This window comes from Maniola hyperantus, chromosome 23 (assembly GCF_902806685.2).
Source record: "Maniola hyperantus chromosome 23, iAphHyp1.2, whole genome shotgun sequence".
Lineage (NCBI taxonomy): Eukaryota > Metazoa > Arthropoda > Insecta > Lepidoptera > Nymphalidae > Maniola > Maniola hyperantus.
In genome coordinates, this window is record NC_048558.1 from 5,866,817 (window position 1) to 5,885,147 (window position 18,331).

The 18,331-nt window shown below is 38.9% G+C and overlaps 1 protein-coding gene across 1 annotated transcript in view; it reads right to left on the reverse strand.

Moving 5' to 3' along the window:
* The window catches only part of siz (Brefeldin-resistant Arf-GEF family protein schizo), a 216,087-nt gene extending 200,604 nt beyond the window's left edge, over positions 1-15,483 (reverse strand). The window contains 1 exon segment of the mRNA XM_034981018.2: positions 15,224-15,483. The gene's annotated coding sequence lies outside the window, so the exon portion shown is untranslated.
* Between the last annotated feature and the right edge of the window lie 2,848 nt (positions 15,484-18,331).

Consider the following 18,331-nt stretch of genomic DNA (forward strand, 5'->3'; position numbering starts at 1 on the left):
TCTTTTGACTCAAAGCAAGAAAGGTAAAATGAATATTTCCCTGGGAAACTTCTTTGTTCAATCAAGTGGATATTTAATCGAAAGAATACCTACCTGTTTCCTTTATTATAAATCCTTATAAAACCTTAAGTATATTCTTACCTTTTATCATAATTCGAAGTTATTCGAACGTTTCTGCGCAAGTGACCGCAATGCGCAATGCGCGGCGGGTAAAAGCGATAATAACAACGCACGATTAGGTACTGAATGTCGTGCGTCGCGGTCGCTCACTATCCAAATGATCTCCATACAATACTTTAAGCTACGGACAGACGTGCTCATTACTAGCACGAAATCATGCTTTTATTGAGCAAGTGCTCATTAGTAGCACGTGTGTAAAGGTACGGACAGACGTGCTCATTACTAGCACGAAAGCATGCTTTTATTGAGCAAGTGCTCATTAGTAGCACGTGTGTCATGTAATGAGCATGCTTATTTCGAGCATGCTCAAAAATCAACCGACGTTTGATTTTCGAGCATGCTACCTGAGGCGCGGGTAGAAGGGGGCGTGCTCCGAGCGCGTCTGAACAGGGTTTGCTTATTAGCATGTACTCAGTACAACATACAACATATAACTCTACAGTTTATTTAAGCATGCTTATTGCTGGCAAATGTGAACAGTTGCATGAGCATGCTAACATTAAGCAAGCATAAAAGCACGCTTTTTTTGAGCACGTCTGTCCGTACCTCGAAGCAGTGCGCAAGAGTACCGCGCGTCGCGGTCGCTCATTTCAAATGGTCTCCATACATTATTTACAAAGCATTGCGCAAATCTACTCGTGTGCTCGAGGTCTACCTTTAGAATGAAGTAGTCGGCTTATTATAAAAGATAAGACTACTTAGTTACTTTTAATACCATCAATATAGTAATTCGAATAGTTTTATGACCTACAGTATTATTGCTAGTTTGATAAGAAAGAAATTTCAAGAACTATATCCCTCAGATTAATCTAGATAATTATGTAGATAAACCTTGATAAGCTAACACAGTTTAACTGAATGTCAATGAAAATATAAAGTAAGCCACATCACACAATTGAATGCTCCTATGACGCAACGCCCATCACTTACAGTTGCAGTGTTATTGTTCGATAGACCAACTTGAATGGAGCTCTCTTCAGCGAATCCACAGTAATTAAGAGCATGAAACGCGTGGGTCTCGCTTAATTGGCTATATTGTATACATGGACCACTTAGTTTTGAGCTTTGACGCCGCACACGTTTGTAAACAAAGTGGAAATATACACTCACGACAAGTCACTCTCGTAAAGCTACTAAATAGCTTCAGTCACAGCAGAACCAGAGAACAGAATATATTATTATAAAAGTAGGTAGGTACTACTTTATTTAGGTAGTTATTCCATTCTGTTTAGAAAAACCTGAAGGTATACAACTTGTTGCGTAGATTTAGTTTTAGGCCAGGAAGTAACGAATGTAACCGTCACTTACCGTGCTGATGCGAGGACTGCTTGCTGTCCTTTGGGGTACCCCGTACAGGACTCCATAGCGGCGTTTTAAGTACTGGTGGCGATGATTGATGAGTTGATGACACAACGTTGCCGAAATTGAGGATTCGCACCGCGTCGGATTATGTGCGAATCATATTTGCGATTATTTGCGCGTTGCAGCGGTGCACGCGTTGCAGAGAGGTGTCTGACAACTTGACAACTGATTAGTTTTGCTTCTTAACGTAGTTGGCGCTGTTGGCACACGTTCGGAAATTGTGACATATACATTCGTTTGATTGTTGTAAAATAATGTGAATTTGGAAAGAATGGCAATTTTTATTATTTGTGCTTGCAGTTTTAGGAAGTAGAAAGATAAACATTTGTTCTACGGAACACAACTGTACACGACAAAAACAGGCAAAAGAAATTTCAGCAGGCCAACGAGCACAGACGTTTCCAACGAGAGTCGGCGTAGGTCGTAGACCACTCAACCCTCAATCATATCGTAAGATAGGTAGCTAGCTAGTGTTATACATGGTTATGAAAAAACACATCACGTAATTTTTCACATGCTACCTAAGTACCTGTGAAATCGTCCATCTCTAGCAGGGTGTTTTGGATATTCGCATCCGCAAATGCGGAACATCCGCATTAATTCAGCCATCCGCATCAATTAATGCGGAGCTTTTGCGGATGCGGATTCATATTTGCAACAAGTAACGACCTTCAAAGATAGTGGGCGGAGCCAGTGACGCATGCCGCGGATGTGAACTTCTAATAATCCGCATCCGCATCCGCATCCATCATCATCCAACCGATAGACGTCCACAGCTGGACACAGGTCTCTTGTAGGGACTTCCACACGCCACGATCTTGCGCCGCCTGAATTCAGCGGCTTCTTGCGAATCGTCTGATCTCCTCCGTTCACCTGGTGGGGGGGGTCATCCAACACTGTGTCTTTCGGTGCGAGGTCGCCATTCCAGCACCTTGGGACCCCACCTTGAGATCCGCATCCGCGGATGTCAAAATATTGGCATCCGAAACAACCCTGCCCCCCAATTGTGTAAGAATAACCATTTCATCGCTATCGCAATCGTCAAGAAATTCAGCCCTTTGATTGGCTGTGAAAAAATGTAAACAGCGAATCAACCAATCAGAGGGCAGAATTTCTTGACGATTGCGATAGCGATGAAATGGTTATTCTTACACAATCGGGGGGCTGATCTCTAGTAATAAATAATCTTAGCAATTTTTATTCAAGCGCCGCTGTACCCAATGTGCCTCTCCATAGTCATACGCCCGTTGCAAGACTCTGCCTCTTTCGCGCAAACTTTGAGAACTAGTGACGCTATCAAGATCGCGTCGATTCTATTCAATGGTAATGAACTTACCCACGTTTAATTGTTGTATTGAATAAAAACAGTTAGATAACAAACTGTATACTGCTTCCACTTTGTGACCTCGCTAAAGTTCCTTCCGAACTTGCCTATTGATCTCAGCAAAATGCTGACCTGGAATTCTATTCAATTGACATGGAAGCAAACCATAAAATGGTCTTTTTACGTCGGTACAACGATAAGTAACATTGTGGCTATAGTCGACGCATTTTAAACTGAGTCGTCGAGTTTCAGTCTGTTTCGCTCGCACTTACATACGCACGTAACTCGACGACAGACAGATAACTCGACGACTCAGTTTAAAATGCGTCGACTATAATTCCGTTGTACACAATCTTTAAACTATACTAAAATGGCACGTCTAAATCTATTGCTCTATTCCTTTCATGATGTTGGTTGCAGAAAAGGAAAGCACTAGATTTAGACCTGTTAATTTAGTTTAATTTAGAGATTGTGTACGTACAAGAGAATCGGAACCAATTAGATCTATCTGTACATAGTTAAACTAATTCGCCTGTTATTGCATAGCTATTATTGTTTGATTAATTAACTACTATTAAATTTAATAAACAGTTAGTATTTAATACCTACTTATTACTTAATAGCTATGGAATAAAAATTCTTTGTATTCATGTTAAGGTCCTTCCGAGAAAAATACATCAGATTTAATTACTTATTAAGATAACTAAACACAATAGCATAATTAAGATATTTAGTTTCAAATTGGTACGCGACAGTTTGAAATGGCAATCGTTGAGGAAACGCAACGCACACCCGAACAGGCCCCGCGCTTACCTAGTGCGGGCGATCGCGGGTGATGTGTGGGTGTGCAGGGCATCCCTCCGCTTCACACCTCAATTGCCATCTCAACCTGTCGCGGACTATAAAGGTATGATTCCAAACCACGCTGCACGCAGCAGCGCTGCCGCAACAGTGCTGTCACCAGCTGTCACAGTGCTGTCGCGGCACTACTGGACAGCATTGTTGCGGCAGCGCTGCTGCGTGCAGCGTGGTTCCGAGCAAGCAAGTAATTATTTTAGATTGTAGATAAAGTTTTAACTTTGTATTATGTTTGTAACACTAGGCTAATGACCTTAGAGCAGTTCTGTGTATTTATTATGTCTTACCTTCAATTAATAAATAATTGAATTGCAGACATAAACGCAAACTTTATACTTAAGAGGGTGCAGTTCGGTGCTTTCTTCGTACAAACGTAGGAGGGTGATTTTATCTTTATTTTTATATAAAGAATATTAGCCATGTTAAATGACTAATATTCCCTTTTCCTCTTCAACTAAGCGTCAAGCTTGTGCTAGAAGTAGTTACGTCAATACTGCAACGGGCAGGGTTTGAACCGTCGACCTTTCGGTTTTCAGTCCACTCTTTTACTTGTTGAGCTATTACATTATTTGATATTTTACGCTCAAAACTAAGTATTATATCGGTTTGTCTTGCTATTATCTAGGTTTATTGATATATGGTTTATTGATGTTGAAAAAATATTAATTTTTAAGTTACGAGCCTCGAAATTTTCCTATTTTAACACTAAAGGAGACTGCCCACCACTGGTATCGCTATAGATATAGCTGTACACCGAAATGGTGAAATTAGTAATTCCTGTTTTTAATTTTAAAAAACATTTAAAATGTTACGAAATAAAAAAACAGCCGTATAATTAGAAACTGACCGAAATAAAAGTAGTTGTTTTGTTCATTTTCCTGACATTAGCAAAACATGTAGTGACGCGAATCAAGGAATCGATAAGCTTAGGTCGATTATGATGACGTCTTGCGATTCCGATTATTACTTTCATGCATCAATCCTTATTACAATCGCAATAATTGTTGTGATTGGCTGAATTTTTGGTATTCTTGTTGCAACAATGCAAATGCATTATAGGCAACAGTAAGCACGCCTCAACCAATCAGAAGTGATTGAGATCGTTACATTGTAGCGGACATTAATTAACAAAATCGAAACAAAATCGAGCCCCTGTCGTTATTACAATAGTAATAGAATTATTATGTTATAGTCCGCGACAGGTTGAGATGGCAATCGGGGTATGAGGTGAGGGGACGCCCCGCACACCCACCCGCATTCGCACGCACCGATTAAACGCGGGGGGTGGGGGCGGGTTGCGTTCCCTTCCCGATTGTCATTTCAACCTGTCGCGTAGGTACTATAATATTCATATTGCAATGCATTGTAGCAAATAGTGAGCGTCAACAAATAGGTGATTGCGATCGCGACATTGTAGCTGTAATTTCACCATAATCGAGAGGTTGTCGAATGTCAAATCTAAATGGTGAATCTTCAAAAAAAAGATCGATTTTTAGATCGATTCGAATCGAAATCTGAGGAACGGATTAAAAAAAATCGAGTCTGGAATATTTATTTCGCAAAAATAAATCTTCGATTTTTTTCGATACCTATATTTTAATTAAATAGTTCAATTGAATTAAAGGTAAAAGATGCTGTAAATTGTTTAATGACATCAAACAATTACTAATCATATTCTAAAGCCCTTTTTTAAAATAATATTATACCAATGTTACCCATGTGTAGTATGTTTAATATATGTACTTATTTTATTTTAGTAGTTGTTTACTATTTTTATATTGCTTCTTTTTTACTCTGTTTGCGAGAACTCAATCTAAAATAAAGAAGCAAAAATCGGAACGTAGATCGATTTTCTTGTCACAAAAATAGATTCTTTGAAAATCGATATCGGATCGATATGACATCCCTAATGTCAAATAAATTGTTTGTTTTTAATTCGTTCTCTGTGGTTGTTCAGCTAAAGCACATAACACTATTACTGCTGTTTAATTTTTGTTTAATCACTATTTAATAATTAGACAAAGTGATCTAGGAATCTACAGACGCCTAGTTAGTTGTAGACATAGATAATACACATATTATGTTATGGAAAATCCATCATGTCGGTGTGGTAATTTGTTCCTTCCGGGACTCTCCACTGCGACTTTTGGATCTTGGAATTCACCTGCACCAGTAGGTAAGTAATAAATAAATAATTATTTGGTTTATAAGAGTGTTAGGGCAGAGTGAACTAAAGTGAGGAAGCTCTCGGCTTGATTCTGAATCGACGATATGTCAAATAATAGGTTAAGGTGACGTGAAAACGGTAAATCATGGAAAATAGGGCTACATTAGAGCTATTTGCGTGATGTCGAAGCCTCGACGTTTTATTAGAAGTAACCTAACTGTCGTGAAATGTGGTTAGAACACCTTTTGAGAACATTACGGAGAACTCAAGCGTACAGGTTTCCTCACGATGTTTTCCTTCACCGTTAAAGAATGTGATATTTAATTGCTTAAAACGCACATAACTAACAGTTGAGTTGTGTCTTTGTTTGTGTTGATTGTGTGAGTCGTTGTATCTTATCATTATTCACTTAATTAACTGATTAAAAACAATTAACTGATCAAAGAAGAATTGCAAATGCTTTTGAAATTATCTAATATTGTAAATATATGATTTGACAGATTTCACATGAACATGTCATTTGCATGGAGTGATTTGGTTCATCACAAAAAGCTCTCCGAGCCGGCCAACACCTGCTGCTTTATTTGGACACAGAGTGCGAGTTATGCATGTGGCATATCTCTACGTCCTCGCACAGCCTTCAGACTCTGAGGAAAGAAATATTATTCTGCGTTGGATTTCTGCACACTTGGTATGTATAATAATGAAAAGTACTACTTACCCATTAGACGGCCTATACAGATGAAGTGGCATATGCAGATATGTTACCCGCTTAAATACCTGTATTTTACCAGTACCTATACTATGTACATTCAATCTGTACTGTATGAACTATTATCTGTACATGTTGCAATTTATTATCTGTACATATAGTTATGTATTCTGTGTGTGTTATTTCGATTTGTAACTAGTAATTACTTAATCATCATCATGATCAACCCATCACCGGCTCGCTACAGAGCATGGGTCTCCTTACAGAGTGAGAAGGGCCATAGTCTCCCATGCTGGCCAAGTGGATTGATTGGCATACTTCACACATCTTTCAGGACAGTATAGTGAATGCATGCAAGTTTCCTCACGATGTTTTCCTTCACCTTTAAAGAAAGTGATATTTAATTGCTTAAAACACACATAACTTACACAAGTTAGAGGTGTGTATACCTATCTTATCATCATTCAATTCACTTAATTAACTGATTAAAAGCAATGTTTAACATATAGTTATGTATTCTGTATAGGTGACGCCTCGCTGTGGCATGACGCCGGGTGCATCGCTGCGGGCTTAGGTGTTCCACGTGAGCGCGACGCCTTCTACACGTCACGGCTACGTGTATATATGTGTGCTACTAATGCCAGAGCGCAGCTAGCGGATACCCATAGTATGCGACAGGTCAAGATGGCAATCGGGGTATGAGGCTGGGGACGCTCCGCACAGCCGCACGTCACCCCGATTGTCATCTTGACCTGTCGCGTTCTATAGAATGCTGCCGCATCGTTGCCGACGTAGGACGAAAGCGTCAAGCTTGTGCCACCTGAGTAGGTACGACAGTAGTGCGACAGGTGGGGTTTGAACCGGCGACCCTTCGGATTTCAGTCCACACCTTTAACTGTTGAGCTATTGAGGCTTCTATAATATAGATTTCTTTAGAAATATATTTAATAAAGCGAAATATTTCAGTAAAACGTAAGTTAGCAGCGAATTAACAGTTTCGAAAATTCTAATTTCGGAGGTCGTTCTTCACCATATTTCTGCGGAATCCGGAGGTTTAGAATTTTTTTAAATGTGTTATTAAATGTAATAAAACTATCCTACAAATTAAGCTCTATTTTATTAGTGGACAACTTATTTGGTAGCGATACTGAGTCCCATAGTCACTTGGGCAATGACCTTTATGACAAGTTTGGGCGTAAATAAATAAGATTGGGAGTGTGAAAATTCTAAAACAATTTAACATTAGACAAAGTTTATTTATGAAAAATCCTATTACAATGTAAAGGATTATTTAAATGATAAGCAAGCTTGGGAATGAGTTGCTTAACGACTTTGTGATAGTTCTAATAAGTTTCAATAATTTTGTAAAGTGGCGATAATAAAAAGAATACCCGGCTGAGTTTGTTGTGGGCTCTTCTCAGACCTGGGCGCGTTTGGAACCCTCGTAGCTTTAGTTTTAAGTTTGCGTAATAATTATCACCACTATATCTTACAAATCTAACACCATACCAGACCATCAATAAGAGTAATTTATTACCTATTTTGAATAAATCATTTGACTTTGACTATCTGTTAGTGGAAATATTTTGACTTTGCATACAGTACATAATATATTGTAGGCCAACGGCTGAAAATAAAATCAATCTATCTGTTAACCTGCCGATAAGTTGCTTAGCAAGGCTATTATGTTTATATTATGGTTAAAAATTATGTTAACAAAATAGGGCAAAAAGTTGTCCAACTTTTGTATTTTCACCCTTATATAAATGAAGAAAATTATGACCTTAGAATTTGGTAGTTGGATCTGTGTTTTGATTCTAAAGTGTACCTACGTGTACACATACGTTTCTGATTCACACATTAGTTTCTTTTCAAGCAGCGTGGTCCACATTTTAATTCACATCTGTTCTTTTTAAGGCAGTATTTTAAAGCTTAGAACATTAACCGCATTGTAAAAGGATGTAGTAAACAGAAACCGGGCCTTTTACGAACTTTTCGTTTACGGCGGCGTTCGCACCATATTAGAATTAATGTTTTCGGGTAAAATAATAGGAATGGACGTTGAACTCATATTTTACTATTAAATAAGAGCACTTCTATACTATCCGATGCGATATATCGTAAGATGTTATAAATTACAACCCCACCGCACTAATGTCCATTGTCCATTTGTGGTTAAGTCACAAGAAAAAAATTAAAAAGCGTTTATGAACAAATATTGCTATTTTCAACTTTCAAAGTAAGATTATTATACTAAGTGGGGTATCATAGGAAAGGACTTTACTTGTACATTCTAAAACAGATTTTTATTTATTTTTAGGCATAATAGTTTTTGATTTATCGTGCAAAATGTCGATAAAATACGACTGTAGTACGAAACCATCAGTGCGCGAGTCTGACTCGCACTTGTTATTGTATCCTAGTCAATCCCAGTTTAGAACTCTTTCTTGCTCAAAAATCGGCGCCAGTGAAGTCGTCAAAATGCATGCTATACATGTATGAAATGTAAACATGGTCTGAACCACATGTAAGATATATAAAAAAAACAACACAGTCACTTAGGGCGTTGCTCTGCGCGCCAAAGGAATACTAATTTTAGTTTATCTCTTACGTGCCATCTTAGGACTGTTTTCTCTTATTTACCGGTTCGACGTAATGAGTTACTTAGTGGTCTTGGATGTTGATGCTGATGTATCAGCTTTTTTTTAACTTGGTTAAGTAGGTAGGTATATTGATTAAGTCGACAGCCATGTCTTGTAGTTGTACTACCTACTTGTTACTACAAATTACAATAACTACTGTTGTACGGGCGAAATTAGACGATTAATAATTTACTAGATGATGTCCGCGACTTCGTCCGCGTAGATATAGCTAGGAAGTTTTATAAAAAATCTCGCGGTAACTGTAAAATTCCAAATTTCAGCCAAATCGGTTCAGTGATCGTGGCGTGATAACAAACATCCAAACTTTCACATTTTTCAGTACTTAACCGATTTTAAATAAAGGAGGAGGTTAGATTTCGGTGCGAGTATTTGGATTTCGCATCGATGAAACTCATGAAATATTAATTACTCTCAAAGTCAATCGATACCAGTCTGATAGCTGCCGGCAACTCTCCCACATCGAGTTGTTATTCTAAGCTGCCACACCTGTTTTGTCACCTAGTCTACTAGAAACAGCTCACGACAGGTCAATATGGCAATCGGGATATGAGGCGGGGGGACACCCCGCACACACGCACAGCACCCGCGCTAGCCTGCACCGGGTTATCGCGGGGGCTGTGCGCGTGTGCAGGGCGTCCTCACCCGTATTGCCATGTCGACCTGTCGCGGAATAGTTCAATTAATTTAATATTAAAAATGCATAGGTAGATAGACTGCGCTAGCACAAAAACTGGCGCAGTTGTTACAAAACAAAATAGCATAACAAGGTTAATTGGTCAATAGTCATAGAGTTATTTTACCTACAATTCTCTCCACTGATGAGTTCTATTTTTTTCTAAATTAGCAGACTGGCGCTTGACTACAATCTTATGTCATTGAAATTTCAAAATGATGCAGTTTGGAGTTTGAACACACGGACATCTCGGCCGAAAGAGACTCACCCGAGTGGCCGAGTTGTCTGTTTGCAATTTATCAAATGTTTTGGATGGTCAACTTGACAGACATACAGTAAAACACTTAGGCGTTTATATACACATACAGTCAATACAAAATATGTTTCGCGAATCTAATATTGTACTCTACACAGACGGTTTGCAACTGCAAGCCAACTGCAAAATTGTAGCTTGGATGCCATTCAATTGCAGTTGACATTAACTCTTTAACTTCATCGAACTGCTCTCGACTGCCGGAAAACGGCATCAATCATTTTTACAATCGCAATCGTTGCGATTGGCTGAATCTATGGTATTCTTGTTGCAACAATACATTGTAGCCTGTGATCGTAGCCAATAGTGAGTTAGCATCAACCAACCAGAGGTGATTGCGATCGTGACATTGTAGCTGTCATTCTACCGCAATCGAGCTGCTGCCGCACCGCACCGTCCGCAGTTTGTGTAGCATTATGCAACTAATAACACTATGTTATTATAGTTTGTACATCTACAACTGTCTATTAGTCATATTATTAACTACTAGCTGATGCCCGCGCCTTAGTACGCGTGGATTTAGATTTTTTTTTAAACCCGAGGGAACTCTTTGATTTCCCGGGATAAAAAGTAGCCTATATCACTCTCCTGGTCTTTAACTAAACCCATGCAAAAAATCACGTTGATCCGTTGCTCTGTTTCGACGTGATTGAAGGACAAACCAACAAACCAATAAACCAACAAACAAACACACTTTCACATTTATAATATGGATACTGATGCTAATCTATTCTGAGCTATGACATTAATATTATTGCTTATTAGCAATAAATTACACAATAGCATTGATTTTGAATTGTGTAATTTTATTAACAAATGAGGAAATGTAACACATTGATTTATTCCATAAATTATCATGACACGATTAAGTAAGATACCTATAGTACCTACTTACTAATTAATAAATATAAAAAACTAAGTTACATAATATAATATTCAAAGAAAGTAGACTGCAAATATTAGTAACTTGTGTATTAGTCTGGTGGGAAGCTACGGCCGTGGCTAGTTACCACCCTATCCGCCAGGCGATTAAGCGTTCCGGTACGATGCCGTGTAGAAACCAAAGGGGTGTTTTAAAACGTTTAATAAAAACCTGCCATACCCCTTCCAGGATAGTCCGCTTCCATCTTAGACTGCACCATCACTTACCAACAAGTGGGATTGCAGTCAAGGCCTAACTTGTATCTGAATTTAAAAAAATAGTGGTAGAGTGCCTACATATTTGTAGTATCTTGATCATGGAACATCTCTCTCATCTAATAATAAACAGTGCACCCTTAACAGTCAGGGTGTTAAAATAAACCAAATGCCTACAAAGTGTTAAAAGAGTAACTAATACAGCAAGGTGATGAATGACATTTATTGAGCAAGGTTCAAGTTAATCAAATTAATTGGATTTTATTATATAACCCCACACTAATAGTGCTTACTATTTAAATATATTAAAGGAATAGGTGACTGACTGACTGACTGACTGTGTTGTGACTGTGATAGATCAGTCAGCCAGTCAGTCACCTTTTCCTTTTATATATATTATACTAGCTTATACTCTCGACTTCGTCCGCGTGGACTACGAAAAATTCAAACTCCTGTTTTACCCCCTTACGGGTTGAATTTTCAAAGAATCTTTCTTAGCGGATGTCTACGTCATAATAGCTATCTGCATGCCAAATTTTAGTCTGATCCGTCCAGTAGTTTGAGCTATGCAGTGATAAATCAATCAGTCAGTCAGTCACCTTTTCCTTTTATATATTTAGGTATAGATTAGGTAAAGAAATAGCTTGAGTCCCAGTAAAGAACATAAGCTACTTTTTGTTTAGGAAAATCAGTGTTCCCAAGGGATTCTTAAAAACCAAAATCTATGTGAACAAAGTCACGGGATGTATCATCTTACAGAGATAGATTGCATCCTGGAGACAGGCATGGACTACTTTTTACCCTGGAAAATTAAAGTGTTACCACATAATATTTGAAAAGAGCAACCGCCGAGTTTTTTTGCTGCTTCTTCTCTGTAGGAAAGGCATTCCGAACCAGTGGTAGATGCATCCGACTATTCGAAAGTACTTGTAAAAGTTTATTTGAATAAAAAAGTTTTATTTATTTATTTTATAATTAAAAAAATAACCAAATTCATGTGGACGAAGTTGCAGGCAACACCTAGTAGCTACTTAATAAATAAAACATCAATTATAAGTAAATCTCTTAGAATATATTATGCAAATTAAACTTTTACTTAACTAGGTACTCTGTTGAATACTTAATTCAAATTTTACATTAACTTTTATGCAACATTAAAATTAAAATAAGAGGTACTTACCTACTACCTAACTCCCTTTTTTTTAAAGGAATAATATTCTAGGTAAAATTTTGATTAGGTGACTTCATAACTGAGTCTTTTTTTTTAAATCTACCAACTACAAACTAATTAGGAATAGAATGGAATAAATTTTATTGCATTAACTGTGTAGGTACATTAGGTGTTATACTTGTTATAATATAGTATAGTAGTTCTAAAAGTTTGCCACTTTGTGGCTTGCAATACTGGTTACAATATTTTTTAAATATTACAATTTTTCACTATTTTGTTTACTAAACTAAAAAACACTATCTACTTACATACTATACTTACATCAATAATTTTCACAAAAATACTCATTAATATTATAAAAGGCCTTACTAATTAACCAATTTCTTAATATAATAAAAGCTCTTGTCTGCAATCTCACTAAATCGTTTGGCAGCATGCCTTGCCCGTAGGGTCTTTACTAGCCACGGCGAAGCCCCTCACCAGACAAATTACAAGTTCAGTCAGCCGGGAGTCGAACTTGGGAAGTCCCATTTATATGATCACAGCGCTCATCATTGAGCCAGGGTAGTTGTAGCATACCTAGTTCTAACTGGAAAACTGTAAAAAAGTTTGGCTCCACTATAGAAAGGTTCACCACTATTTATTCACGAATATTATACTATATAGGTATAGCGGTAATATTCAGTATAAAGAGGTTCATTTGCACTTTACATATCTGTAATTTCAAGTTTCGGAGACACGTATTTATAGACATTTATACAATTTTAAAATGATTAACATTATAAATAGAAAACACGATTACTACATAGATTTCGTTAATATTCACTGGAAAGATATTAATTTGCACTGATCTTTACGTAATTTCTTAATTTCAAGACACGTAATCGCGTATTTTATACAGATTTATGTAAATAAAATGAAATTAATTAGGTCCCTAGCATTTTTAGAAACACAAAACTGCAAAGTATGAACTACGAACACATATAAAGATTACCATAACATAAACCTATAATACTTTTTTTTTAAACTGGTTTTACGGCTCTGGGATCTATAATAATCTTGCTGGGAACCAAAGACCAATAAAGTAAACTTAGCAAGATACTTTTTTTTTAACTGGTTTTACGGCTCTGGGTTCTAATCTATACCTCCCCCCCGCTCCCACCATCAAGAGCGAGCGAAGCAAGCTCGGGACTTGGGGCACTCCGACTCGGAAGGGTTAGGTTAGAAGGGGATGGCGGGGTCTGTAAGACCCCGCCATCCCCTTCGTGGGTTATTTCTTTTTTTACCACCCAGAAAAAAGGAGCCCCGCGAAGCGGGGCTCCGTCGACGGGCCCCGGTCGACGAGAAGAGACCACCACTATGGTGGGGGGTCTCTTTCCTCCCCCCCGCTCCCACCATCAAGAGCGAGCGAAGCGAGCTCGGGACTTGGGGCACTCCGACTCGGAACGGTTAGGTTAGAAGGGGATGGCGGGGTCTGTAAGACCCCGCCATCCCCTTCGTGGGTTATTTCTTTTTTTACCACCCAGAAAAAAGGAGCCCCGCGAAGCGGGGCTCCGTCGACGGGCCCCGATCGACGAGAAGAGACCACCACTATGGTGGGGGGTCTCTTTCCTCCCCCCCGCTCCCACCATCAAGAGCGAGCGAAGCGAGCTCGGGACTTGGGGCACTCCGACTCGGAACGGTTAGGTTAGAAGGGGATGGCGGGGTCTGTAAGACCCCGCCATCCTCTTCGTGGGTTATTTCTTTTTTTACCACCCAGAAAAAAGGAGCCCCGCGAAGCGGGGCTCCGTCGACGGGCCCCGGTCGACGGGCCCCGGTCGACGAGAAGAGACCACCACTATGGTGGGGGGTCTCTTTCCTCCCCCCCGCTCCCACCATCAAGAGCGAGCGAAGCGAGCTCGGGACTTGGGGCACTCCGACTCGGAATGGTTAGGTTAGAAGGGGATAAACCCCCCCCCTCCTAACCTACCCAATCCTTAAGTTTTTTAAAACAGGCTACGCCAGAAGACTCGCTTTAAAGCCGTTTAGAAAAAAAAGTTTACTTTACTGGTCTGTAGTCTGTAGGTACAGCAGCAGCAAAAGTATTATAGATTAGAACCCAGAGCCGTAAAATCAGTAAAAAAAAAAGTATTACAGGTGTTAACGGTGGTAACCTATGACAGTATCTATTGTATTTTGCGATTTTGTATTGTGTTTGTTTAGTTTATTCTAATAATGCTAATTGTGATTAAAGTGATTAATTTTATTAAAAAAATGATTTTCGAGCTCTGAAATTTTAACTTAGAGTTTCAGGAGCACCCCCTTTACTGCCCCCTATCCCAATGGATGGTATTGTACTCTATAGCAACCCCAAAAGTTTACCAGCTTAACTATTACTGCGATCTGCGATCTTTCTTGTTTCTTGCCGACCAACTAGATATCTAATTGTCCAGAACTAATAACAACGCAAGAGAAAGAAAATAACTTGAGTGTTTTAAGTCATTATTCACGTAAAAACAGTTAAAGCAATCATGCGCTTCAATACCATATTAAACAAATTATGTTTACTCACGTTAGATTTATGTACCTTTAATGAATCGTGTACCGTAATAATGCCGGGTAAATTAAAAGCCGAATAGGCAGCCAATCGGGAATAAAAGGGGGCAAATATTGATTGTACTCACAACAAAAATTCTGCCGGCAAACTTCATGTAATCCCAAGAATTACGTCCACTGAACCATGTTTCTAACACAAAATCCGTAACTCACGGACACCAAAAACCACTGCACTTACATTTACGATAAACAAACACGCTATTTCTTATTTATTTCAGTCACAACATTGAAAAAAACATTTAGCAATCTACGATAAATCCGTTCGTTCCAACAAGACAAACAACTACGAGCAGAAGCGATTACAAACTGACCACAAACTGACAGAAAGGAACAAAATCTGCTCCACCGGCCCATAGAGCATAGACACGAACGCGCTTTGTCTGTATTCTGTATTGACTACACCCGCTGCAAAATTATTCTGTAATTTTTGTATTATCCAACAAAATAGAAATGGTGCTTGAGTTGAGAGTGAGCACGTATTTTTAGTGACCATCCATTATAGCCATGTTATATCTGCGACATCTATTGGTAACTTACTAAAGTTACCAATGTACCTTTTTGATGAATCTAGAAATTCGAAAGAGTTGTTCAAAGATGGTTAAAGTTCTTACCTTGTTTTTGTGTTATAGTTCCTACAGTTGTACATAGATGACGCTGCCTGTTCTAAAATTAAATGTAGTTCATCTAAATATTCATAGATGGTGCTTATACGTTTTTGGTTTTATTCCTGTTTTTAATTTTTCTAATCTAAAATTAAAACAGTTTTTATTAGCAAATAGCAACTGATGCCTACGACTTAGCTCGAGGTTTTTTTGGAGCGCTTTGATTTTCCATTCCCATATAAACTGATAAAAGTAGCCTATCATGTCTCTCCGGGATGCAAGCTATCTCTGAACCTCTCCTCAAAATCAGTTTTAAAAATGATGGGCCATAAAAACAAGCCTACTACTCACTGTCAGGTGTATCTACCTAGGTACGGTGCTAACATACAGAGCTAGGTACAAACAGCATGGTTCTGTTAACTCTCCAGTGCTAATCAATTTATTTTCGAAACACGGGATGAGTCAATCGGGCGGGAATCGAGATCGTTCCCATAGAATCAACAATCCTTTTTCGTTTTTTGTGTCACTTTCAAAATTGTAAACTTGCGGGGTCAATAATAAAAAGGTTTCGAGGGAGAAATGAACGGTTACATTGACTTCCGCCAGAATTGACCGCTGGCTGGCGACGAGGGCATTACGGCGCGAATTGGACAACGAAATACATGGAGCCGACATTGGTTAAAAAACCGATCAAGTGAGAGTCGGACTCGTACACGGAGGGTTCCGTACCTACCATCGTACAAGAAATAACACTTAATTTTTTTAAATTTTCATGGCTGCCTTTTTAAATTTTTATTATTTGTTGTTATAGCGGCAATAGAAATAAATACACACATCCTGTGAAAATTTCAACACTATACCTACCTATAATGATTCACGAGATTACAAGTTACAACCCGCTGACAGAAAGACGGACGGACAGACGGCGGTGGCTTAGTAAAGTTAGTAATAGGGTGCTTCGGGTATTGAACTATTGGCCCCTAAAAACTTTTTCGAAACTCTTACAAGTATGCTTTTGAATCATACAAGGTACCTACGTACATTTACCACTGCTGGTTCGGAATGCCTACTGAAAAGAATCAGCTAGAAACTCGGCGGTTGCTCTTTTCAAATATTCGATTTCGATCGATGCCAAGCTATGAGTAAGTACCTAGTTGCAAAAAAGCTTCTAGGTGTTATTAAGAGTACCTTCCCGACATAGCTCAATGGGTTGCGAAGCTGAAGTGGCTAAATATAAAGCAAATCATTCAAAAATTAAAATAATAATTATGTCTAATAACGACTCTACTATTTTTCTGTTCTGATGTGGGTGAGCAGAAGAGTAAAAGAAACAAAAATATCTCTATCTATCGGCTTAGACGTGATAATTAGTAGATAGGGACCCCGCCAGGGGGCAACGCATTCCCCGATGTTAAAAATCACACCCACGTGAAAACAACCTTTTTAAAATGAACTTTGAAAGTTAAATGGACTTACCCAGTGTGTTTTCTAGACTTATCAGAATGAACGGGAATAGAACAAGAAAATTGCATCGTCGCGTCGTCGTCGTCGACGTTCAACAGGTAGAATATTATGTTCACAGTTAAAATCTGGACATATCTATCCCTTTTAGGACTTCCACATATGCCGCTTATATCTAGTGTACCTATCTAAATTATATTTGGTTTGGTCACAGAGGGTCATAATCTAAGGTACCATCCTTACTCTGTGGTTTGGTGGTTTTCTCTTTGATCTAGTCCTTATTCGGCGGCGAATCTTGGGTTCGAATCCAGTATAGTCCTTTTCATGAAAGAAGTCCCCCAGACGCAGCGCTGTAATCGCGTGACATAATGGCATTGTAAACAATCTTTAAAATGCACTAAGCTAGTTAAAAACTCACAAAAATCTATCACAACAAACGAACTTGATAACATCGACGAACGACAACATGGCCGACAATCACCGCCAAGATAGTCGGCCGACATCATAGTTCCAAAAATCACTGCGGGACTTCTTTCATGAAAAGGACTTTACTTCAGTCTCCGATGTCCGGGGCTCGACCCGGGCATGCACTTTCACGAACTTAAGCCCGCGAGCAGCCTTCCGTAAAATGGACATGCGCGAGCGGAATCGCAGGCTCACTACAGAGCACGGGTCTCCTTTGTGAGAAGGTTATTGGCAATAGTCTACCAAGCGGGCCATGTGCGGATTAGCAGACTTCACACACCTTTGAGAACATTATCGAGAACTCTCAGGCATGCAGGTTTCCACACGATTTTCCTTCACCGTAAAGCAAGTGATACTCAATTACTTAAAACGCACATAGCTCCGAAAAGTTAGAGGTCCCCGGGATCGAACCCCCGACCTCCGATTAGGAGGCGGACGTCCTAACCACTTGACTATCACAGCTTTTATATACCCATGGAGCGGGAAACTATTCATGCAGGAAGTTATTGACAAAAATGCTAAAACAATTTTATGGCCGTTAAAAGTATAATAATATTATGATTTAATTTCTCAATCTCCACTAAACTCTTAAAGCGTCCTTAGACAATAATCGTCCATCGTCCACCCAATACAAATAACTCCTAAACC